The sequence below is a fragment of the Heterodontus francisci genome, chromosome 19 (genome assembly GCF_036365525.1).
Source record: "Heterodontus francisci isolate sHetFra1 chromosome 19, sHetFra1.hap1, whole genome shotgun sequence".
NCBI lineage: Eukaryota > Metazoa > Chordata > Chondrichthyes > Heterodontiformes > Heterodontidae > Heterodontus > Heterodontus francisci.
This window is the reverse complement of record NC_090389.1, coordinates 39,954,171-39,981,187: the sequence shown is the minus strand read 5'-3', so window position 1 is coordinate 39,981,187 and position 27,017 is coordinate 39,954,171. Positions and strand designations below refer to the sequence as shown.

The window sequence follows — 27,017 nt, the reverse complement described above, 5'->3', positions numbered from 1 at the left end:
AAAAAATTCAATTCAGTAAGTCAGTTGTATTATGGAGTAATTTCCTTCATATTTGGGGCATATACATATAAAATGATGGATAATCCAGGCGGAAACATCAGAGTGGTTAACAAAGTTCTAAGTTGGTTTGGGTACTCCTTGTAAATATTAGCCCAAAGGTAAGGAGACTCCTACCCACCATGCTCTTCAGTAATTCAACCTATTGTTCATCTTTCTTCCCTAAGCTGTAGCCATCTGCTTCCAGCTCTTGTGCACTACTGGAAAAAAAATAAAAACTTGCATTTATGTAAAACCTTTCATAACCTCAGGATGTCCCAAAGCGCTTTACAGCCAATGAAGTGCTTTGTGAAGCATATACACTGTTGTAATGCAGGAAACGCAGCAGTCATTTGTGCACAGCAAGATCCCAAAAGCAGCACTATGATAATGACCAGATAATCTGTTTCTGTGATGTTAAGCAAGGGATAAAAATTGGCCAAGACATCGGGTATAGCGCACCTGCTTTTCTTTGAAATAGTGCCATGGGATTTTTTACGTCCACCCAGGAGGGTAGACAGGGCTTCGGTTTAATGTCTCATCCAAAAGATGGCACTTCCGACAGTGCAGCCCTCCCTCAGTACTGCACTGGAGCATCACCTTGATTTGTGTGCTCAAGTCCTGGAATGGGACCTTGAACCCACAACTTTCTGACTCAGAGCCGAGAGTGCTACCAACTAAGCCATGGCTGCACCTCATCAGTGTTGAATAACCTGTGTATTCGATAAAGAGTTCGCTTCAAAATTACTAAAGTGTAGATAATGCAAACAGCTATTCATTTTGGCAACATTACATTCTGAACATATTTAAAGTAAAGAATAAAACAGTGACACCCGCAACCATCACCATTATGGAATCAAACTAACAACAGTGATTGCACTTGTGCATGTCTTTATGGTCTGATAATCTCAAGACAGATGACTCGGTTTGGGCGCAAGGTACAACAATGGCTTGAGGGTATAAACCAACCATAGGCAGAATGACTCAATAAATAGAGAAACTGCCAGATTTTTTAAAAAGGGGAAAAAATGGGAGCTGGAGAACCAAGCCTCACTATGGATCAAACAGTTTATTCCACCAAAAGTAATATAAATATGTGATTTTTAAAAATTATTTACCACGGGTAAATGAGCAGTGTGAAATATAAAAAAGCTCCTCGATGATTCAATTAGTAAAGGTAGCTTATAGCATATCGTTAAGCCATACAAATCAGAAGGCCCAGGTTTGATTCCACGCATATGCTGAGTTGGGTGATCTCAGTTAGAGGGTGAGTACAATTAACCTCAGCACTGTTCAGGATCAGGAAGGGGAAAACGAGCCACAAATCCTGTTGGAGTTCACTATCCAATGATCTAGTCAGCTGGAAAGTGAAAATGTGTGGGCTTTAGTAAAGGACAAATTTCACTTAGGCTGTGATGCTCCCCACAATTAATAGCCAACACACACTTTCATTCCCTAAGAACTGCCACTTGGATGAGATAACAAAGGACAACAGGTGTCCTTGTATGAATTGGCATTTTCAGGGAGGGAAGCAGAGAACTGGAGGGGGAGGGGGCGATCTGGCACACATTAGTGCTAGGGTTTTACACCTCGTCAGCCTGTGATTCTCCTGTCAATTAAAATGAATGAGAGGAAAATTGCAAACTGGCAGTGCGCAAGCCTGGATGTGTAAATGCAGAATAAAGTGGGAACTTATTGATGATAAATTATAGAAATATTCTTGTGTGCATGCTGACAACAAAAGATACTTAGTAAAAGGTTATTTCTTCACAACCAGAGGATTCAGTACATTAAATATATTCTATTTCTACCTTTGAGAACTAACTAACCAAACCAACTGTATTTTATTTGTGATTAACATATCAGAATCCAAACTCACCATATGGCTCACAGGAAACATAGTTATGTGAAGATATATACAAACATGCATTAGTTTAGATTCATTCTCTTTTTCTACAGTTCCATAACAAATGGTAAAAACTTGCTTTCATCATGGAACAGTCTACACATCTATTGGCACATGCACCATGGGATCTTTCTATGGCAAAATGTTTGTGTATTTTTCCAGCTAGTTGATTAATATGTTATAAATCTTGGAGTCTAGCCTGTCAAATGAAAAGCAGGATTACATCCAAACCTGTCAAGATTAGGAAAACTTATCTTGTTCTGCTGGAACAGTATCATTGTTAGATTCATATCAAATCTTGCAGAGTTATCTCATATTTCAGAAAAAATGTCTCAATTTCTTTTAAAAGTTTTTTTGATGAACACTGAAAATATGTTAACACTTTCAATACATTGTCAGTTTATTTTACCCCAAAACACATATTACAGTTATGCAAACAACAAGCATCTTCTCGTCTATCACTACAATTACATAGTTGCAGAAAATCTGTATAATATAATTACTTCAACATTTGAATGCACAATACAATTCATAACGAACACACATCTATACCTGAAATCCATTGTTCCTAGGTTTGGGATGTTCACTTGCTGATTGTTCTCTTACAAAGGAACGTGGCTAATACCTCAGTGTTCTATTGCAGGGACCCTGCTGATCTCTTACTGTCCTATTTAGATGGCAATCCCTGAATCAACACTGTTACTGGTTGGGATTTCTGTTTACACCTATTTAAACATATATTAAATTGCAATCTGTTAAGCAGATAAAATGAAGGTGTAGGGCACAAGGCTAAATACAGAAGTACCCGGTCTGGAGCTCCCACCTTTAATGAAATCAGTTTTTAACAACTCTTTTTTGTTAAATACAGCTGGTGTCAGGAGGATGCGTCCAACTCATAAAGCAAACCAATGACAATGTACAGTGGCAGTAATACAAGGACATAGTTCATCATGACATTTCTAGCTATTCCCAACTGATTAGGGTCATTATGTTGGAGGTCTGATTTATGTTGTCATTTCCTCTCACCGATCCTGCATCAATGAATCTTAATGAATTGGTAAATAAGGGTGAAGATTACACTCTATGACACAGAAACATTCCTCATTCTCAACATCAAGATTTATGTAGCCAATTAGTGACTAACAGAGAAAATTGGTTGGCAGAAAAATCATATTCTTTATGGTACAACAAATAAAAGTCCCCCACTAAAGGACATGGACACAAAACAAGTTCATAATATACGTTGTTTTCCTGGCACATACTTACACTTGACAAAAAAAAGGAATGGAAAAGAATATGAAAATGATTTGGCTAAAAGTACTTAACCCCTTTGTGTGCCAGAGGCTGCAGTGTTTTAAATACAAGACACCTCCACCTATTAAAAAATCCTCAAAATAAACACTTAGTATATAATGAGTTCCTTTATCTGTTACATATTGTATGTAGCTTTAGTGCGGTATGCCTACTCTCCACATCAAACAACCATCGCCACTACTAGAAAGTGGACTCATCAGAAAGCAACTCAAAAGGCACTGTGTGAAAAGAAGTGGAAAATTAAAGCTGAAGCTGTCTAGGAAGGCTTTAATTTACTGGCATGTACAGTATGCAAATGAGATTACACAGCTTAACTGCATCATTTATGTCCATAATAACGGCATCATCATTACAGGGCTCAAATTAAATTACACCATAATTAGCATATCAAAGTGATTGGTTAAAGTTTAAAACAAATACCCAATTTTGTTAATGAACAGCTGTAATTGTCATGTACACTCCAATGAAAACACCCTAAACAAATATATGCTTAAGAATCAGTTTTTAAAATTCTAATGCTGAAGAAGCTACGAGAATCAAAATTGAAACAGTAAATTACCAAAAGGCTGATGATACAAAATTTAAAGATGTAGCTTTTCATTTTATTCACTAAAGAACCCATTAAACCATAAGCTCTGGAGAACTGTGTAAATTATCTGCCTTTCAAGGTAGAGCTGGGGCAAATCCACTCCATCAACTAATGATGGACCTCATTACATGCAGAGAGTATTCATAATGAGGAAGCAGCCGCCCGCCATTCCACATTCTAACATAAATCCCTATGAAATGTTAATATCTCACTTCTAATTAGAGACTACCAAGTCCAAATGTGCCTTCATGGGTAATAAGTAGCAAAATAAATTTCTGTTTTAATAGTATGTTGCACAAGCACCTTATATATGCTTTTTTTAAATGTAAGAACACTTGCAGTTTTTGCTTGCTTGCTGTTTTTGGTGACTACAAAATGCAATCAACTGATAGAAATAAAACCTTTGTGTTGCAGAAATGAATACAGAATCCTTCTATCCAAGTCTTCAAAATCAGTATTAGAAACCAGTTTTCACGCAATGAAATGTCCGGCTGGAGTCATTAAAAGAGCACTTTCATAATCACATGAAATCAACAACAAAGATAAACACAGAAACCGGAAATAGCATTATAGTACAAGAAAAAAACAAGTTTTTATACCTGAGCCAGTCATATCATTACTGGTGTCCATTTAAATATTTTACTATAATTGGTGCATAATTACAACAGTAGAAAACACACTCATTTTAACTACAGTAACTTTTATAAACTGAAGGTATCTTGTCAACCAGTTACATCTTTCCAGAGAACAGTTTACTAAAGCACCAATAATTTTAGCGCCAAGAGCTGCTCTAATCTGAATGTCAATTTCTTGCAGTAATCAAACAGTGTAATTAAAGAAGAAACATGGCACTCTGTACTGCAGATTATCAGGAGCTGCAAGCTGTACAGCTGAAAATCATGACCACAACGGAACACACTTTATCACATTCCTGTACATAAACAATCAACATGAAGCACCACTTCTTTATAGAACATCTGTTCAAATTTATATTGACAAGTTTACTATCAAAAGCCAAGTCCAGCATAACTTAGCAAAACTGGACCGTGAAATCAAGACCTTCTATGTCCTTCTGTTTTATAGATTACCATATGTCTTACACGTGTGACTATTTTATACTCAATTAAAAAGTTTGTACTTCATTTTGTACTGTGTAATAATTTTGTAAAATATTAAGAACAATGCAAAGAGGAAAAAGGAGTGACACACATGCAGTACTTTCCTCCCTTTAAATACAGTTATCTAATTCACTTCTTTCCACTGATTCAGGTCCTAGCAGCTACTTTCTCTTTCTAACCCTTCTCTTACTGTAGGTCGAACAGTCAAGCACTAGAAAGACAACCCTCCAAAAACAACTTGTCCCTCCCACAGTGTCCCATTGTGGAACAACCTACCTTTGTTCTAGCGTTACAGATAACTTGCGAGCCTCAGTAACATGAGGATTTTGGAACGGATGCGAGATCTCAGATGAGTTGCAAGCAGATAAGAAAAGATGGGCATGAAAAAACTCAGCACTAGCTGACAATCATTGCCAACACAAGCAAGTATTTACAGCACTATTTACACTAGAGTGAGTGCACCTCAGCCCGATCACGTTCAGAACTGATGGCATTTTTTCCACAACTAGTAATTAAAACAAAACGCACAGCTCTGTAATTGTTTTGGCGACTGAGGACAATGATACACAAAATCAGTATTTAATCACTGGGATATGTCTTTGGTGAGTAGCATGAGGGGTGACAAAGGTTCAGGCCTAAATCAGCATACTTACCTTAATGTTCCTAATAAAGGGAGCCTTCAAACACTACTCCTGATAACTCAACTGAGGTGTAAGCAGAGCTCCATCTCAAGGAAGCAGGCACTCGCTGAAAGCTCTCTACAGAGCAACAGAGACACAAGTGATTCACATGGCCAGACATATAAACTACAGCAGCTAGAGGGAACTGTAATGCTTGGGCAGCACAGAATAGCAGGTTTACACATACAGTGCCCAGTGTCAGAGGAAGAGAGTTGCTGAGGATTTATGTGACACCTTTTTCCGGGAAGCCTTTTGTGGTATTGTACAGTTTGTTTCTTATTGTCTTCACTGCTGGCTCTGAACACAAGCTGCTAGAAAATGTTCCCTGTGGGGGCCCCCAGACCCTGGCCATGCTGCCTTTACAAGGAGGTAACCATATTAGGATGTGTATGGTAAAGTAAACAATAACATAGTTGCAATGAAATGGAATTTTCTTTCCAGCTAATGGTGTTTGTCAGTCCTCTTTCCCACTGTGTAGCTTTTTTGAACACGCTCTATTTATGTAAGAAAATTTTTGTCAACTTAGGACAAGCTTCAGACCTTTATACAAAATAAACAAGTACGGAATGTAATAATGCTTTACTGTTGTAAGAGAAAATAATGTGTAGACAATTAAAATAAAGCATGCAGTAGTTCTATTATTCAATATAACAGTGTTCAAGAAAAATCTGAATTCATTCATCCTCTCGACCCACCCACCCCCACCCCTCCACACATACACACAAATCAAGGCTACGGCTTTGAAGAGAAGATGCTGTATATAAACTACTCTGGAAGTCATTTTAAGTTAAAGATGCACACCCCAACTGCTGTGCTGGAATAAAGCTTAATGCACCACACAGACATATCAGAATCAATAAATCAAGGTAACAAGTATCAGTTCACAAGTTCAAAGGCATGATGGCCAACTCTCTCTACCTTAACACTCAACCAGTAATACCTTGACTCTATCACTCCTTTCTTTGTAGACAAGAGCAGGTTTGGAAAGGGCATTTTTTCATTCGGATCGAGCAGATGTTTTCTTACACATGCAGTGCGGGATGCTACAGCCTTTTTAGTTGGCTGTGCAATTACAAGCAGAAATGATTAAACAAGCCACAAAATCAGAAGAGAGAGACAGCTAGCTACTGCATTTCAAAATGAAGACTTTAAATATGGACAGTGAATCACATCATGCTGGGCCTTTGTTGCCCCATTTAGATTCTCATAAAAGGCAATTTTTGTAAGCTAATAAACAATGCAACACCATTCCAATTTCCAGTCTCTTTAGATGAGCATCACACACATCAGTTTGATTTTTATATTTCATTAAATGTAACACAGCTTGCATTGCGATAATAAGAAGCTGTAGTGCCTTTAAGTATAAAGTCACTAGTTTTTCCATCTTAGCACTCAACTGGTGATAATTTAACTGAAATTCAAAAAGTAAAATTCAGCCAACTTTCTTTCTAAAAATATATCAACAATAACTTGTATTTATATAGTAGCTTCACGTAATAAAACATCCAGAGGTGCATCACAGAGTGTTACAAAGCAAAATTTGACACCGAATTGCATAAGAAGATAGTAGGACAGAGGACAAAGGCTGGCTCTAAAAGGTAGGTTTTAAGATGGCTTTAAAGAAGGAAAGAGAGGTAAAGATGTGGAGAGGTTTTGGGAAGGAATTTCAAATCTCAGCTGAAGGCACAGCCGCCAATGTTGGAATGATTAAATCTGGGATGTTCATGAAGCCTGAATTGGAGAAGTGCAGATAAATCGGAGGGCTGTAGGGGTGGAGATCACAGAAATAGGGAGGGGCAAGGCCATGGAGAAAGTTGAAAACAAGGATGAGAATTTGTAAAAATCGAGGCATTGCTTAAACGGGAGCCAATAGTATCCTTCACTATACCCTTGAAAACCTAGCTATTTTAAACCTAAAGGACCTCGTATGTGGCTGTTCAGTAATAAATTGGAAAAGTAGCAAAGTAAAGCCCATATCTCTTTAATACTCTCAATTCCTTTCCCGCAAGGAAAAGGTAACACACACGCAAAGTTCATTGCAACAATATTAAGCCAATGCAGGGCCTCCACTCTTTCCATCTTGAAAAGCAACACTTCCCCACACTCTCCCTACCATCTTCCCTAACCTTTACAGGATCTTGAGCCGATGACAATAAAAATCGGAAGGAATTGTAGTTAAAGGGGAAAGGGCTAGTCCTGCCTGTGGTACTGCAAAAGCAAAAGCCACCATTATTTTGACAGATCACAAGAAATTCTAAAGTTGTTTCTATTTTCTACAATCATTCTGAATCAACGTGACATTCTATGTGTTCCCTTATTCCTAACACAAGGGCCTTGGGGCTGTTTGGCTTGTCACTATGTTTAACTACTGCTCTGGAGCTACCGAAGTACATTACCGGTAGTTACAGCTCATGAAAAATACAGCGACAAAACTGCTAGTGGCAGAAACATTAAACTCTCTTGTTAGCAGCCACCCCCATGTGGCACTTTAGCACTAGCAAGTTGTTTATTATGTTCTGTGCCAGGCAAAGGGATTAAATAAGGTTCTTAAGAATCAAAGTATTATAAATGCATGAAACAGAACAGGTAGCACAATTCATTCTGCCAAATTAAAAGATATTATATTTGTGTTTTTCCTAGTATTTGGTTTTGTTCTTTCCTTGCATCTTAGATTTTTTTAAATTAATAGATCAAGTCAATTTATTTCTAATGTTCTAGTCTGGCAAGGTCGGATGGACAACAGCACTAATGGGTGCCTACATCACAAGCTTCTGCAGTCACTGCTTGATGGTTACATCACCGTTGCTATGGCACTTAACTGACTATTAATTTCTGACAAAAGGTGATTATGAAACAGACAGCTGAATTCCAAGTAGATGTCTGAGCACAGCTACAGGGTATAACATTTAAAATAAAAACAAACTCTACAGGTTTTCCAATTATTTTAAAACATTTTTTCGTGAATAATTATGGATGTTTTACATATATATACTATTAGTACTTTCAAAAATTCTCCAACACTTTGCATTACTGAACCGAGTGTACCTAAGTTACTCATTACACAAGCATTGTAAATTCCACAAAAGGAATCTCCTATAAAGAGCAAACCTCTTATTTACCTTCTTTTGAGTAGTAGTTGCTTATTTAAAGCAATCTTCTGTTACAACCACCTTTTGTAATCACTCTTCTTACCCTGGAGACAAAAAATGATAGAATCTGATTGGACATTTGATGATAGTTACCCTGTCTCAGCATTTTCACTGGCACCACCCAACAAATATAAATAAAGCAAAATGCTTCCAATTATACTTAATGGCAAATGACTTGCAGTAAAGTTAATAGAAACAATGAAGTCACAGGACGACTGCTTATCAGTACCAGCTAGTGCCAGGTATTCACATAACAAGCCCAAGCTGCTGTGTGTGTGTGAAACACAGCAGATGAAACAATTTTTCATGTGATTATGCTTTCTAACTCCAGATGCCTCTGGACTTCTTTACAGTGCAAATCACTTCATGTATCACTGAACTTAGTCCTTTCTTCTTGTACTATAAGTAAAACCCATGCATACAGATTACATGAGTAAAATCCTGCAACGCAGTAGCAAAATAAAATGGGTGGAACCAGATGCCATCTGTCCTGGTTCACGCTACATGCTTCCATATTTATTAAATTAAATGAAAATACAAAATGAAAGAAGGAAAAAAAATCTGGTTTGTCTAGTGTGCCTGTGTACAAGCCCACAGCTTCTTCTCCCTGTGTAATCCTCAAACACGAAACATCAATGCTTGAGCGAGCTGCCCTGAAAAGCAATGCTTTCACTGCATACTGCTTTTCTCTTTGACTTCAAAGTTTAGTAACAGCAACTGTTTCTACTTTAAGATCTCAAGAGACATGAAAAGGCATCCAAGGTGAAATAAAACAAAATCTGACAGAATTCTTGTCTTTTCAGGCCTATAATTCTCAATACAGTCTCAAGTTTATTAGATATCTCATACAGATTATTGGCCTTGGACCCAAAAATTAAGAATGGAAAATGGTTGCAAATCTGAAATAGAATATATGAAATACCTTTTAGCACTTTGATTTAGTGTAACCCATATATGCAGACACATTAAGCCAAGGGTGAGTTGTATCCAATCCCTATGATATCTTTACTTTGTTTCTCCTTTAGTTTCAGTAGGAGACTGGCTAGTCAAGACATGGTAGTGTAGTATTCTGCATTTCAATTTACTTTGCATGGAATTGATCTAACTTTGTATACAAGCAGACTATATTAAAATATAGTTTAGATGATTAAAAGCCACAACTGACTGTTTTGAATAAAAGTATTAAAATTTGCCTCTCATAGATATGTGTACACCTGCACAGTTAAATGTGAGGAAATTTCCTTAAACAGTACACACTGTAGCTATTTTGTTTTTTTTTCTGAACAGATGATACGATCTGGGCTAAATTCTGATCTCATTCCAGTTGAGACGTTGGGCCCAATTTTAACCCACTTAAGAGCTCACTTGCACAGTTAAAATCAAGCTGAATATTATTTCCACTGTGTCATACATAGCTTCTCAGAAAAAACTATCCACAGGCTGTGAGCATTTACTCATCTTCCTTCTTGATTCTTGACATGTTATTTAGTGATGCTGCTTCAATCCATAACATCACTATTACACTCATTGAAAGTCTGAGTTCATTATTGAGAAAATTATGTCTGCCCCTTTAAGAGATCACCTTTCTCCCAGGTCAGTTTGTTACAATGATATTTGCACACGGAGGCCAGATAATCTCTGTAATTGCTCACTCTAACCTCCAATATATAACATAAACCAGCTGAAACTTGGGTGTTGTACAAGATTCAGATATATGCCAATAGATCCTGACAGTAGACTGATCATCAAAATGTTCTCAGAGCACCCACCACATCCTCAAAGAGATACCCTTATATTCGTTTTGAATTTGCTGGTGGGATGGCTTTCCCATGAACTTACATTAAAGACCACAGAATATTAAATATATTACTATTTGGAAAGATTTTTGATCTAGACCCCTGTCCTTCCTAATTTTCAATGTCATTGCTGTTTTTTAAAAATTGATATTTAAATTTATGATGGTCTCCATTCTATGCATTGCATGTGTGAAACAAAGCTGCAGTGTCAAAGCAACAAGTCAGCAATGCTGGTTCCTCTGTGACACCAATGCAGGCTTAACACCAAGAATTTACACTGTAAAGTATCCTGAAGTAGAACAGGAGAGTACACTGTGGGACGATGGAAATGGACTTGTAGTTCCTGTGTAGAATGTTTGAACCAAAGCATGTGCAGGCTGAAGCTATACATCCAATGCTAGACACTACCACCTTTTCAAGCTTAACCAAACAGTTTTGGAGAAGTATTGCCTTTTTATTCTTAGATCTTAAAATTCTGTCACTAGCTATTTAAATACTGTCACTGAGATTTTGGCATAAACATTTTCATCTACAGCAGGTTAACAGGGAAAAACTGTTACTGAAATAGCCTGGAAAGCAAAAGGCGACTTGTGGCATAAAAGGAAACTTTTTAGTGTCTGGAATCATTTTTGGTTCAAACTTGTGACTTTTGTAAATGGTATTAGCTCTAAGAAAGACTCATGTGGATACCCAAGTCATCAAATCCTGAGGTGCTTTTACATATTGGCTTGGTGTAGACTAGATCCTGGAGGAGTGGCACAATGCACCACTTCCCCATTTTCACTTTTGCAGTAGAGACCATGAGGCTGAATGAATCCATGGAGGAGGCAGTTGTAATTACAGATGCACGGATCTTTGAGAAAATGGATCTTCACTACAACCAGAATTGCCATATGCATAAAACATACGTGTCAGGAGTCAATAGCCACTATAGTAATTTTATGATTACCAAGACAAGGAGGTACTCCATACTTGTCACTAAGTCAAAGTAATAGTATAGTTATCCAAGCCCATGATAGAATACTCTGATCTACCATGATCTTTGTCTTTATCTTTATCATCAAGCCCCAGTAAAAGTAACAGTATGATTAATCCCATGAAATATAGGTACCAATTTCTGGAAAACCAATCCTAATACTGAGGGTACAGTGCATCCCTAATCTGAGAAGAAAGCATAATATTGCAGATGCTGGAAATATGAAATAAAAACAGAAAATGCATCTATGGAGACAGAAACAGAGTTAACATTAAGGTCAATGGCCCTTCATCAGAACTGGAAAAAGTTAGGAATGTAACAGGTAAACCTAAGAATTTCCAGCATTTTCTGCTTTTATCCCAATCTCAGATGGTTGCCTTTGGTTTGGAGTGGGCCCCTCGTTCTAGTGGCAAACCACTTGGTTTCTTTGAAGCTGCACAAGTGGGGGATTGAGCTACTGATCACTGACTGATTGAAATTTCCCATGCTTCAGGAAGTCACATGACTAATGAGGTAGCTACAAGAAGCACACACAATTTAAACTGGCTGTTTCAGTATGTGCCTGCCCTGCTACTAAATTGAACTCCCCCTTTTGTTACATCTGCATTCAGCCTTCCCCCTGAGTCCAAGACCATCAATGTATGAGTGCTCAAATGATCCAGGGAATATTTTGTTTAGTGTAATGGATAGGTCAGATTATGAAAGAAAAGGCAAACTAAACTTTCAAGCCATTTCTGTGCTAACTTGTATTTATTGAACTTCAGTGATTGGCAGTTCAAACTCAAGACTCTCCTGTGAGTGTTTAAAAAGGTGGATAGTTTACTGTTAGAGAGGGGAGCAAAGAAAAGCAAGAGGTAAATGGTTCACCACTCTTTCCCCTGTTCTAAATCCCAGGCCTCCCCCTTGTGTTTCCCCCTCCCAACTCATTGCACATCTGATGAGCAAATGTAAATTTTAGATTCTTACACATACATCCAAAATTTTACACAATTCTGTGCTGATACACCATAGAGATCAAAACAGTATACAGTTGTCTTAGTCATTGAGTTAGTGGGACAGAAATGGTGTAATTGTTCCAGCGAATCCCAGGAAAGACTCACTTTTGCAGTCTTCCCTTCCCTTCATCCAACTATACTGCCAGCAACAGAAATACAATAGATGCAACAACTGGGGAAGGATGAGACCTGAGTCAGTCAAAAAATATTTATACTTTCCCTTTATGTTTCTCCCCCCCCCCACCCAACTCACTGCACAACTGTTGCACAAATGTAAATTTTGGATTCTTACATTATTGAGGGTCCAATTAAGTTTAAAGTTCTCCAAATTAGGTAAAACTCGGATATGTGTGAACTAATTGAGTTTTCTCATTTCAGGTCCTTCTGAGTTCAGACTCAGTTTGCATCCTACTCCTTCTACTGCAAGTAAATTTTGTAGAAGAAAAATGTCATGCTGTTTAAGATTTCAGATTGGAGGTATGAGCAAGAGCAAATGTACTAGCTGGCTGATTTATATTTCCTGAGTATAAACAAACGGTTTGAAAATCCATCAATAATGTTGTAGTGTATGCAAAAATAGAACTATTTTCAGTTATCACTAAATAACTTAAACAACATGTAAGGCAACCAGCTGTTTCATTTTGTGTTTCTCAACCAGAGTGAGACTTGTTTTATAGAAACCCATTCTTGAAGTCCACTGCATTATGTCTACAGTATAAAGACAATGCAAGCGTACACAGCAGCAGGCAAGCAATTAAATTGAGCCCAACTCAGGAATCGAAATAACCACATAGTTACTCCACCAATGACTTTTAAATTCTGCCATTGGTAACCAAATGTTTTAAAAATTCAGCGACATACTAAAGACTTCACATAATAACCTCAAATTCTGCATAGCACACAATGTAGTCACTTTGCTAAGTGTAGTACCATGTGGGATATTTGAGTCAATCTCTGAACATCTGTTGGGCCTATAATTTCAGACAGCAAACAAAATCATGACACAGTAGCCACAAATATGCAGCTTAGATTCATGTATGTGTAGGGGGAGGGGTTGGTTTTCTTCAACTGTGGACATGCTATTTTTCTCCAGTATTTTAAACCGGGACTTTATTTGCAACCATCAGTCGCAAATTCCCACTCAGTGGAAATTTAAACCGCAAAAACAGGCCTCAAATCCATTCTGGCTCTACTCTCATTAGAAACTAGAACATGATGCTGGCTGCAAGGCCCACGTAGTGTTGGAAACATAGCTACGGATGCTTCACCCTGATGAACAAACAGGAACTCCTGAAGGTTAAGCTGAGCAAATGTTCTTTCTTTTAAATAGCACGTTATGGGTTAATGCACATATGACCCATAAAAAGAGCAAAAAATGTATTTAACTATATCTTCAAATGTACAGTATACTTATAAGAACATCAAAATTATATATGACATTTGAAAAGCACCAACAGAAAAAAATCCATTAAAATTCATACACAAAATCCAAGGAAATCGTAGTACATGCATGAACCCATATTAATGATCTGACTATTACTTGAGTCACAAATCAGCAACTGAGTTTACATTACGCAAATACGAGAGAGTATTGAACTCTGGAACTATTTTAATTATCCAATTCCAATGATTACAACGTTAAAAATGCAAAGCTTTTTTCTTCTCGAATAGTCTAGCACCAGTTGTATCATTTATGAAGATATGTGCCTGGGGATTATTAATTAACCTTGGTATTTGCAGAGCATTCCCCTGTTTTCATACTGCATTAAATTTGTTCAGATGAGCTGATTTACAAAATTGATGAGTTTTACAGCTATAAATACACTTAGGAGAAACACTAGCAGAACAATACAGGGTGGTTTTGAACACAAGGTTGAAAAACTGGTCTATTTCTCAATTCCATTGGAGTATAGCTGCTGGGTGTGTCTTTTTGTTGACCTTTGCTGTTGGGCATTTAAACATTTACATCTGCAAGGAATTTAAAGTGGTCTAGTTTCTCTGTGGTACATTGTGCAATGCGATGGTTAACAACAAACCCCCAACCCCCCCCCCGAGTGTGAAAGATGAAAGCGATGCAAATAATTATCACAAAGCCATTAAGTACATTTGTTATCAGCTATATGATAAGAATAATCTCTGTCAAATGACAGAATACAATACCATTCATGAATCAATAGTCAGAAACTAATTTGTTCATTTCATATTATAGGGCATTTTCTGAATTAGGCAATGGAAAAATATGCTTTCCCATTGCAAATACAAAGTGAGTGAAACAGCAGCCGAGTTTGCTCCCAGAAAAGAAGAACTGATCTAGACAGGACAAAATGCCCTATGCAAAACTGATAACCTACAATGCCATTATGCAAAGACTATTTTTATGGATGACTGTCTCCCCAACAACAGGGCAGCAGCTCTGTCAGTTCTCTTCTGTAATATCAGGTTTCCAAACTGTACTCCTGCTACTCACTGCATCGCAGGCTAACATCTCTAGTGTGCTATTAATATCAATGAAGAGCAGATTCCATTTCCACGTTAAGAAAACCTTCATGTTACAGTAGTCATTTTGCTGAAGAAGCATAGTCAGAAAACAATATTAACTGGTGGCTCTAACTGCCTAAGACTACTGTGAATTGTCCTTTTCAAACAAAGTGCACAAAGAGGGCTTTATCATGAACAATAATACAGAAGCGGGACTAAGCAATGGAAAAATAATGAATCAGTTTGGTTTACCCATATATGTTTTAATGACTACAAATACAGCACTTAATACCTTGGGTATATGCTTTGAAGCATTCCTAGAAGCCACCTGCACATAAGTACATACTGTACTCTCCATCCCTGAGACCATAAACTACAGAGAACTACTCAAGTATGCTTCAGAAACTGCAATCTGTTAGTAGTTTAAAGCTTATGAATATCTTTTCACACTTTTAACCAAACAACAAAAAAGTACTGAAAATATAACTGCAACAGCACTTACCCATTAACTATGAAGCTAAAAAGCTTTGGATTGTTCTGTAATCTCCAGGGACTGTAAGGCTACTGAGTTTTTAAAAACTAACTCCTTCAATATTCAACATCAACTCCAACAGACTGCAGTATAATGAAGGACTGAAGGTATGTGATCTAAACACAACAAAAGCCACTGCCTTGCTCTAGATTAAATATTCAGGAAGAGGCCCCTTTGCATAAACACAAACAGTCAGCAAATGAGCAACTGGCTCAAGTCAGCTGCTAGCTGAACCATCTACCTGTCCTGCTTTGAGGTGAAAAGTCACTGAAATGTTGGTGATTATCCTTCGTGTAAATTAAGCTTTGCCTGGGCAGTAATTTACTGTCTTTTTTCTCTCTGTCTGATATTCTAGTCTTTGATTCCACTCCCAATGCCCTTGTTTCATTTTTATGTATCCTTTAAATTTTATCAACACATAAAAAAATGTTTTCTAAGCGCAGCTCAATGACCAGAGACATGCAAATGCTACATTCCAGCCAGTGTATCCAGGCAGTCTGGATCAGCCAGTCTGAAATGCCTAGATTGAAACAAACAAAACAGAAGCACAGCCCTGAAGAAAATCGGCTGCACAGCTTTGGATACTGACTGACACATACTGATGTAAGGAGTCAAAGATGTCATTTCCACGCAAGCTCTACTTGCTGGAAGCAGGGAGAGAGTGGGACCTCTCAAAAATAAACAGAGTGTATTATTTCAAAGGCAAGGGATACAGGCATTCCATTGTTGAAGCCAATTATCAGTGGAAAATAATAACAACAGATGGATTCAGAGTTGCTGACTTATTTCATGCACTTCATTGCTGTCCAACAGATGATGAAATCCTAGAGCCATCTCAAATAGTCAAACAGTCCTCAGTGCAGGGACTCAGACTACAGATGGGGTCATTTTAGCAGATTTGATTCTGCCATATGTAATCTTTTGAGTGTTAAAGAGTCTGCTTTCAATGGCGGGCAGCTGCAGCAAATGTCACACAGACAACCAGTTTTATCACTACTCACCAAACAAAACAGCCCCCTCCCACTCAAAACCCAAATGCCACAAGCCACTTGTGTATGAAGAACCATTAAAGTATTGTTGAAAAAAAATTAAGAACGGAAAAAATGAGAATTCGTCTGATAAATTAGTTATGCTGTAGGCTACAGAATGACGTCAAATGTAATCTACCATAAATGTATGCATTCAGAGCACTTTACATTTACAGTAAATAAGCTAGTTAACAAAGTTTTGGCAAATTTAAAGGAATATATACATGGATCATTAAGAAAACCTAACTATTTATCACGGAAGGTACAGGTATATAAAACCGCTTGGTATTTCCTTTATCTTAAAACTTATGTAACAAATGCAAGAAATGTTTTGACTGAAATTCCTGCCATGACAGCCACATCTAGCAACTGCCACTTCATAATAATTTAAATTGCACAAAGATAGAAGCCAGGTTTGGTCCCATGAGGCTTCAGTCTATAGTAGCTATCCCGTCACACACTTCCCACCCCCTTATCCAGTCTACAAAGACACTATTAACCACAACCCGGGCTTCTGTAACAGCTTTGAGAGTGTCCTGGATATTCATATGTCATCTAAGGGGTCCTGAGATCCAACTGCAAAGTCTCATACATATAAATATATGGGGCTGGGAATGGAGCAGGGAAGGAGGGGTTGCAGAGCAGTAAAAAAAAACACATAGTACATTTAATTAACTTTTTTATCCTTGGAATGAGGCTACCATATTCGCTACTCTTGGTGGATTGTGAAGGTATTGCAAATATCATCTCTCTCCCTCGCAACCACACACACATAAACTGTACGTTTCATGTCAGTGAATTGTTTGAGCAAACTGTGGTTCCATATGGGAAGCCTATAAATATAATAATGCTAGTGTGCTGGTTCACTGTTTCTAGTACAGGCCAGGCTATGATCTGACAACACTGTTTAAATAAGTGACAGTCTACTGGGACTCTTCAAGTAAAAAAAAACACAATTGAATCCACAGGAGAAAATGTGGGTTACAGAATCCCAACTATCAGATTAGTAGAAACGCTCGTGGAAATGTCTTTACCTTCTTGTTCAGCCTCTGTGCAAAGGCTAATAATTGTGGTCACATACTTTTAAAAAAAGTCAACAATACACTTTTCTAAGTGTTACCAAAATAAATATTTGCTGAAGGGTTCTGTTTGTTACATGCATACCAAGGAATACAACATGACTTTTATATCTCCATTCATAAATGGCAGTAAATCAATACTTTGTCACAATTGTTATACAACAAATGTTTCTTTTAAATGCAAATAAAGTGAGCAAACACATTCTGATCAAAAGCAGTTGATTTTTTTTCCCATACAGTCCTGATCCCATCAATTACACACTATGCATGAGTGATGAAATGTTGTTTAGATTAGAGATACAGCACTGAAACAGGCCCTTCGGCCCACCGAGTCTGTGCCGACCATCAACCACCCAGTTATACTAATCCTACACTAATCCCATATTCCTACCCAACATCCCCACCTGACCCTATATTTCCCTACCACCTACCTATACTAGTGACAATTTATAAAGGCCAATTTACCTACCAACCTGCAAGTCTTTTGGCTTGTGGGAGGAAACCGGAGCACCCGGAGAAAACCCACGCAGACACAGGGAGAACTTGCAAACTCCACACAGGCAGTACCCGGAATCGAACCCGGGACCCTGGAGCTGTGAGGTTGGTTGTTGTTGGTTGAATGGATGGATCGATGGATATTTTACTGAGGTCTAATTCAAAAGCTCTTCAAATGTGTCTACATATCAACTCCAACAGTTGGCTTTAAAACTTCAGTTGTTGCTTAAGTATCAGTGGTAGAATCCCGTCAAATGCTGAAGCAGTTCAGCAATGAAAGATGGTGAGACCTTGACAAGTTTCAATCCTTTAACTGTGAAACAGTACAAAATCTGATAAGACAGCAAAGCTCAAGAATAATGGATACCTCACAGTGCATTACAAGAATATAACCTAATCAAAGAGATCAGGTGATATTATGAACCACGACAGCAAAGATATAGAGGTCATGTGAACCCTGAGAATGGGTTCCTAACTTTAGGTTGTCCTACTACCTTACATCATGTAAGTTATAATATAAGACTATAGAGTGCTACAGTTAAAACGTTTATGATTTTTGTGAGAGCTTCAGGCATTTCTTGCCATTTTCACAAGCATTCTAGTGTCGCACTGCAGTGGTCAATAATGTGTTCAGTCACAGACAAGTATTGCGCTCATTTGTGACATCATTACTGCAGGATGATTTACTGAAAGATAACTTGCAGCAGATTATAGGAAAATGCAAAGAAAAACTTGCAAAAACACAAGTATTTTATCACTAACTGCCTCAAGAATGTGAACAAAATAGAACCATTTCATTCTATCTCCAGAACAAAGTGCCGTTTGAATATTTCTGCCTCCGTTCATAAAACTAACCAAATAGGACAAGTTTGAACACTATCCTTTTTACATTGCAGTATGTACCTAAGATACTTTAATTGCAGGATAGTCATACACCAGTAATAGGCAATTACAATGCTTAATGTACAGGGAATCTTAATTTTTTTTATCTCTCTACCTCCCATCAATTAAACCAGTGCTAATAAAGGCCTGTGTGGAGAATCATGAATACTGTTCAGGTGTATGATGCCTTAGAGGGCTCTTATGTCAATCAATAAATTTCATATAATAGGAGCCGGAAGTAGAATGCTGCTGTTCAGATGTTGCCCCATTACCTAATCAGTTTATATGCAAGTGGTTTTGCCAAGAATTGAAGAGGTCTGGCAACAATGAAAAGATCTGAGCACACGAAGCTTTGTTTCATTCAGTTTATGCAAATAATATGCCTATTAGCAGGCAATTAACGTTCTGAAAAGCCCATTACTTAAATAAAGATATTTTAACTATACAAATTACAGAATGCATTTTCCTTCCTTTTTTGTTGCAATCATGTATAATCAAGAATCATTCTATTGAATACTAGGTTACAAACAATTATCATAATGATAATAAAGAGAATTTTCCAGAAACTTCATTAAGGAATAATCACATTACCCTATCTTATTTTAATACTAGCTGTCATGCATACTTATCCCTTTATCCCTCCCTTCTGTTTACATACAAAACTGTAACCCATTGCATACCGTGTCAAATAGATCCAATTTAAATATATTGGATCCATAAGCTGCTAGTAGTTTAATGGGTTAAAGCAGCAGAGCCACACATTTGGCCTATAATTAATCTTTTTTGACATTTGGTAGGTGCTCAAGAAGCCAACCAGTTAAGAATTTTCTTGATGTTCAAGGTTCTGCAGAAAAGATCAGGAATATACAGTTGAAGTATGCTCTTCTCCCTGGGCTCCTGCTAGGTAGGTAATCACTGATCAAGAACTTAGGGGGATAAAATAATGAGCTTGTAGCATAAGTATACAAGCTGAATTTCCATGAAATTAATATATGTTGCTTAACCTTGAATTATTTTATAAGAATGGGGTGAGAACATTTGATATGGGTTTGCTTTTCTCAGGTCCAACCTGTAGGTTAGAAAAATTATTGGTATATTGTGGGCATACTGCATTTTTAAAAATCAACCACTGCACTGCAAAAAGTAGATAGTTTGTAATTACATCTGGCTACTCTTACACTTGTGCTATATTTAGATAGATGATATTCATTACACCTGGTTGTCAGTACTATAATGCCTCTGAGGCAATGTCTGGCTATTTCCTTTAATATGAAAAAAAGTTTCCTTTCAAAATAACTTTTTACTTTTCCTTTCTGTCTCTTTTTAATTCTCTCTCTGAATCCAATCTTTCATTTCCTCTTTGTTTCTGTTTCTGTACCTGATTTCACATTGAAATTATCCTCTCTAATTTGCACTTCCTTCTCAGTCCTTGCAGTTAAATTTGCAATCCTTCAATCTGATTGATTAAGTAGGTACACAGTTGCTTCCCTTGTTTACTCGGTCCCATGTGCCCTGTTCCCCTCACTGCGCTGTTGCCAGCTCACATTTTTAGCAGTTTGCCACGCAAAAAATGTAACATCATAAACGTGCGAGGGTAAGTCTAGCTAATGACAGATACCAATTCAGCCCTACTGCAAAATCTGGCCCAATATGAATTTATTTTAACCATCTTACACTTAGGTAGAATACTTTGTTGACAAGAGAAATGAGAAATAATTTCCTTTAAAACCCTGCTGTTGTCAGCATGCAATTTGTTGAGTTACAGTGATGACAGCAATGGACAGATCACACCCACCTAACTTTTATCACAGACATGAATGTGAACCATTTTAATATCTATCTCCTCTGACCAGTGCAATGCTTCAATAGACTATGTCCCTAAACTGTCCAGGGGTAATTTTTCAAGTCCACTGATCATATCCACAATCTTTCAATATCTGCCCTCACCAGAGGTGCAAGGTGTACGTGGAAAATTACTTTCACAATTCCTTCCTTGCAAGTAAGATATTATAGATAACTGGTCTTTAAATACAGGGATACTCATCCCATTAAGAGATACAGGGTGGGTGGGGGGGGGGGGGTAATTTTCACCTTCACCACCTGGTTTTCAATGGAACGAAAATTGGGCAGGCTATCCCTCTGCCAGGTTACGATGAGTTGTATTACATTAGAAACTTACATTTTCCAAGGACATTTTGCTATCAACAAAATGACACAACACAGTCCTTCATCAGATACACATTAGTGAATTTTAAATAATCTACAAAGAAATAAAAATTCTAGGAAGGTTAACAATCAGTCTCAAGTGTGTTACCTAGCTGTAACAGACTGAATGGCTGAGAAGATGTCATCAACTGTGGTAGTGTAGTTAAATTGGTTAATTAAAGCTAATCGCAACAAAAACTTTTAACACACTCCAAAGCATCGTATTTTAATTAATATCAACATATAATGGATTTCTTAAATTGTTTCCCTGTCAACTTGCCCTTTTCCTTTTTTCTATTTCCTCCTCCTTTCATGGAACCATTAACCTATGCAAGAGTAAGATTTTGTGGGTGCCAGGAATCCTTTTACACCTCACAAAGTGGCCATTCATCATATATGACTACAGACTTTAAATATCAGAGAAACATCACAGCCAAGTCATATTCAGTTCTTAACATGACATCCAAACAGGTCACTGGGACAATACCTAGGAGCAGGAACACTGGCTGATTTTGCCCCTCCCCAGCCTGCATCTACAGAGGCCATTTGTAACACCCCACTTGCCACCCTAGCTGGGCTCAGTTAACTCTGCACAATCTGGAGATCATTCTAGGACCTTTCCAGTCTGTGTGGTTCAGTACCACATCTCGCAAAGCATTTACCACTAAGCCTATTAGGTATCCTCGGTGAAGCTTTCTACAACGTAATTTTCCATTCGCTACAGCTGACAATCATAATGGAAAAGCTCCATTATTTAATCTTAGTTTACAGATTGATAAGAAAGATTTTAAAAGATTAAATACAAGAATAAACCTTTTAAGAGTCTTTAAACTATATTTAATGTAAAGAACAAGCTTTTAATAATCAAAAATTCAGCTTATTGATGCCAACAACAGAGTACAAGGCCAAGTTTAATATTGGTGTACACTAGCAGTAACTAGTGTTTGGAGAGTTTTGTGACAGAAGATAGTTGTAGGAAGAATGGTCTAGAATCTGTACTGAGAATGTTCGCAGGTTCGAGAAAACAAATTTCTGTAACTACGTTAAGAATGTTTAGAGGAAACTGGGCAGTAGCTTCCCCACACTATAGGTGGAATCTTATGAGTGCCGCAGCCTTCCTGACGGCAGGACTGGAAGTTTTCGTAACTTCCACTTCTGCCACAAATCCCGTTTCCGATGCGATTTTGTATTTAAATTAGCCATGCGGCGATGGGCATGGAAACACAAGGATCGTGCGGTAGGGGTGGCCCTTCATTGGTGGGAACCGCCATCACTGACCCAAACACCATGATTGCCACAGATATAAAACATTTTATGCTTGCAGCCTCAAGGATCAGCAGCCTTCCTTTCATGTAGGTATCTTCAGAATAACTTAGTTGAAGCTTTCACTTAAATCAAAATGTTTTTGCCTCCCTTATTTTGTGAAAATCACCACCAACTTCATATCATTTATTTTCTCTGCAGCCAAAGTGAATCAACTGTCAGCCAGCAGGCAGCGTCCTGCCCCACAGTTCAGTGATGCCTCCCTGCAGGTTCTCCTCCAGGCCGTCAGGGAAAGGTGGGAGGTCCCCTTCCCTGCAGATGGAGTCAGAAGACCCTCCCACCTCACCAAGGTGGCCTGGATGGAGGTAGCGGAGGAGGTCTTGAACTGTGGGGTAACTCTTAGAACATGAGTACAGTGCCGCAAGTAACTTGCTCAGATCAGAAAGGGTAAGTGGTCCTGGCGGGGCTGCTCCATTGATTTCTTCCATGGCTCTGTGTCATTAAGGCAGAGGGTACACAAGGAATGCAGTCAAATGCGTGAGCAGCCTTGGTGCCATTTCCTAAATGATGAACATTGGCATTGTTTATGTGATTGGATGTGTTGTGTGAAAGCCAATGCAGAATGAGTGATGTTGATGCATGTATGCACTGGTTGTGATGCATCATTTGCTATGTCATTAAATCTGCACTGTTTGTTGCAGGAGAAACAAAGCCACAACCAGCATGAATGTGTTAAGAGGGGAGGAGGGGTCCCTGACATAAGGCTGCTGACCACAGCTGAGGAGGAAGCCTCTGAAATCACGAGAGGAGGGAGGCAGGGTGAGCGGAGATGGCGAGGCAGGATCCACAAGGCGTAAGGATGAAGTGACATCTCTGCTCCTGCAGCCATACGTGGAAACTGAAGGAAATTGTGTGAACTCATGTGAAGCAGCTGCTTAAAGTGCCTGTGTGTGTCTCCATTGCAGTGCCTGCACTCAAGTTGCAGAATGCCACGTGGTCCAAGAATTCTCCTAGGGGAAGCAAGAAGAAGCCAAAGACCCAGAGTGTCCATCGTCGCCTGCCTCTTCTTCCACCTCCGCCAGAGCAGATATATCCTCACGGTTCGCGGGGGGTTTAAGATTAGAATCTGGGTCACAAGCTGGTGGTCACGACACGGACACATCCCAGCAGCCGAGAGAGCATGTGCCAGCCGGGACCCCTGACAACCGGAGGACTTCTGAGGACCAGGCCCCTGCTCAGCCCCACACTCATGATGATCCTCTGTTTGTTGCTATGAGAAGTCTACTGGATATGCAGCAAAGCCATGTGGAAAATATTTTGATGATGCCTGAGGTCATGCGTGGCTTTGTGCGTGACATGGAAGAGTCCATGCAAGCCATGACTTCTGCCATTTCCAAGGTATATGAGCATATGGCTTCCTAGGTTAAGAGTCTGGCGAGTTCCGTGGCAAGTCTGGTTGACCACTCGAACTATATGCAATCTGACCTGCACTCAATTGCTGTTGGTGTGGATTCCATGCAGCAGAGTCTAAGCAAGAGGGGGACGAGGAACCTGGACCTCCCCCCATGTGCACCTTCCCCTCAGGGAGACAGGCAAGTGGCATCGCCCACACAGATGGAGGAGGAACGCGTGCCAGCTGCCCCAGAGCCTTCCACTCAGGACAACCCTAGAGTAAACGGTGTTGCATCCTCCTCCCCCCTCCCCCACCGCGACACTGACCCCCTTACCTCCAGCAGGTGAGGACACGGGGGATACTCAAGCACCACTGTTGCAGAGAACGCCCGCCATGGTCATCTACAGCAACGGGGCAGTGCACTGAGCAGATTGCCTCCACCTCAGCTGCTAATGTCGGCGTAGCACTAGACATAGTGGCAGGAAAAGAAAACTGAAACAGTTTTGAGCATGAAGGTGGCATGGGTGATGTAGAAATGTTAATGAATGCAAAGATGTCTTAAAATATTGCTATTTCTTGCTAAATTTGATCCACGCTTAGTAATGTTTTGCCTGGTTACAGATGGATACAAAAAGGTTTTTTGGAGGCCTATGGCAGGAACGCAATGATGCTCGCCAAGCATCTCAGGAAATGTCCAGTGTCCATATCTCATTGGACTTTGAGCCTTCAATCTTCAATGATGGCTGCTTTCCTATTGACGATTAATAACTTTTTCCAATACTGTCATGCCTTACTTTTGTTCTCTATGGTCATAACTTAATACTGCTTGCAGTGGTGTATAGTCACGTTCACTGTAGCCCATGGATGATTTCAAATGTCAATCACATGAAAGTGCAGTCATGCTTCATTAAGATTGCAGGGATGAATAAGACCTCATGCAAAAGGGAATTTCTGTGGGGAATTGTCATGTTTCTCCTCTCAACGTTCCTTGATGATGTGGCTTATTGTTGACTGAAACGTGCATAAATTAGGTTCTCTCTGATGTCCCTTGCATCTCTCTCCTTGACCCTCATACTGATGATGGCATTGTTGTCATTGTTGTCCTCCTCACCCTCTTCATAGTCATCCTCATCTGAGGAGGACTGGTGTTCCTCCTGTTCCTCTGCCTGCAGAATGTTGCCTCGTCTAATTGCAAGGTTGTGCAAGGCACAGCAGACAACGATTATTCGTGACACCCTCTGTGGCACTTACTGAGGAGCCCCTCCAGACCAGTCAAGGCAACAGAATTGGATTTTCATCATGCCAATGATGTACTCAATGATGGCTCTGGTGGATGTGTGAGTGACATTGTACTTCTCTTCAGCTTTGGGGATAACGTACTGGTGTCATCAATCATATACAAAGGGGGTAAACCCTTGTCACTCAAGATCCATCAGTCCACTTTGGCTGCTTCCCTGAAAACTGCTGGCAGCTGGGAGTTCCTCAAAATGTAGGAGTGATGACAGCTCCCTGGGAAACATGCTCAAACATGCATGATTCTTCTCCTGTGGTCACAAACCAGTTGCATGTTTAAAGAGTGGAAGCCTTTGCAATTAACAAAGACAGCAGGCTGGTCCCTGGAAGCTCTAATGGCCACATGAGTGCAGCCGATCACCCCTGGCACTCTCGGATGCCAGCGATGGCGCAGAAGGCCACAAATCTTTCTGCCTGGCTGTCCTCGTCTACAGGTAAGTAGATGAAATCATTGGCACATCGACAAAGATAATTGGTCACCTCTTTGATGCACCTGTGGATCGCAGACTGCAAGATGCCACATATGTCGCTTGTTGATCCCTGGTAGCAAAGAAATTCAGTGCAATAGTAACCTTGAGGATAAGTGGCATGGGGTTCCCAACGAAAGTGGCTGAAGAATTGTACACATTTCTGTCGCCATTGCAAGTCACATCTTCATGCTTCTCTGGCAATACCTCTCTGACATCTGACATTAATGTGTCCTTGTCCTGAGGATGCGATGACATGCTAGTGCCCGTCTTCGATAATGCCTTTCCTGGATGGCTTCATTCTGAGCAGCCTCACCCTCTTGTGTTGCCTGCTGCTCCAGATGAAGCATCATCCATTAATCACCAAGATCCCTCCTCAGTCTCTCCCTCTGCAATTGTTTGCATGTTAGAGGACAAATTACGTGCATGAGACTCATGTCTTTGCAGCTTCTCAATTGTTGAGATGAGAAGAGTGTTGTAAAACCATCTTTCTTCTGCCATTCAGCAGAACCATGAAAGTCATGAGCAGATTGCTGTTAGGTGCCTGACATTTGCATGTAGCAGGAAATCCCACCCACCATCATTTGTCTCCTCCCAATCGACTGTATTCCTGGGCACATATTTTACATTCATATTCCAGAAAATGTTGTCTGTGATACCAGGCAAGTTTGCCCACCTTCCAACCTCCTCCTGCTACCTTCCAGCCTGCACCCATCACCCTTGACCCACCCAACTTAACCTTCACCCTTCCCCGTTACCATAGAGCCTCACCCCATTACCATGGTCCAGCTCATCATCAATTTATAAATGCCATCCCTCCCATCGTCCCTACTCCCATTACCATCCAACTGCCGACTCTCACCCTTGAACCTCCAAGAATCCACCTTGATATAGCTACAGATTTCCAATCCCCTCCCTATGTTGACCTCGAATACCCAGCCCCAAGTCTCAACCTTCCCCCCCACCATTTACAATTGCCCCCTGTGACTGTGACCGTACCTTCTGCCAGCCTGTACCCTGATGCGGACACACAAGACTCCAACGACAGCTATCCTCCCTACTTTAAGGCCTCTCATGACCATCAGTTTTCTGACAGGAACATACCAACCCACCATCCCCTGCAACCTCACACAGCCAGCCTCATTATCAAAATCAACCACTACACACCCTGGATTCTGCCCTCCTTTCTCCCCTGCTCCTCCATGCACCCAAGACCCCACCCTGTCCTCCCCTCCTCCCCGCCTGCTCCCCCATGCACCCGAGACCCCACCCTGTCCTCCTCTCCTGCACCTCCATGCACCTGATACTCCACCCTTCCCTCCCCGACTACCCTCCCCTGCTCC

At 39.6% G+C, this 27,017-nt stretch overlaps 1 protein-coding gene across 16 annotated transcripts in view; it reads right to left on the bottom strand.

The window, feature by feature from the left end:
- Nucleotides 1-27,017, bottom strand: part of LOC137380025 (forkhead box protein P1-like) — a 621,483-nt gene that overhangs the window by 367,077 nt on the left and 227,389 nt on the right. For 14 of the 16 annotated variants that reach the window (XM_068051516.1, XM_068051514.1, XM_068051512.1 and 11 more), the window contains one exon: nucleotides 8,763-8,836. The exons of 1 other annotated variant lie outside the window; for it this stretch is intronic. The gene's annotated coding sequence lies outside the window, so the exon portion shown is untranslated. Of the gene's footprint in view, nucleotides 1-5,616; nucleotides 5,636-8,762; nucleotides 8,837-27,017 lie in introns of those variants that run through there. One more of the 16 variants, XM_068051521.1, reaches the window with a different exon arrangement.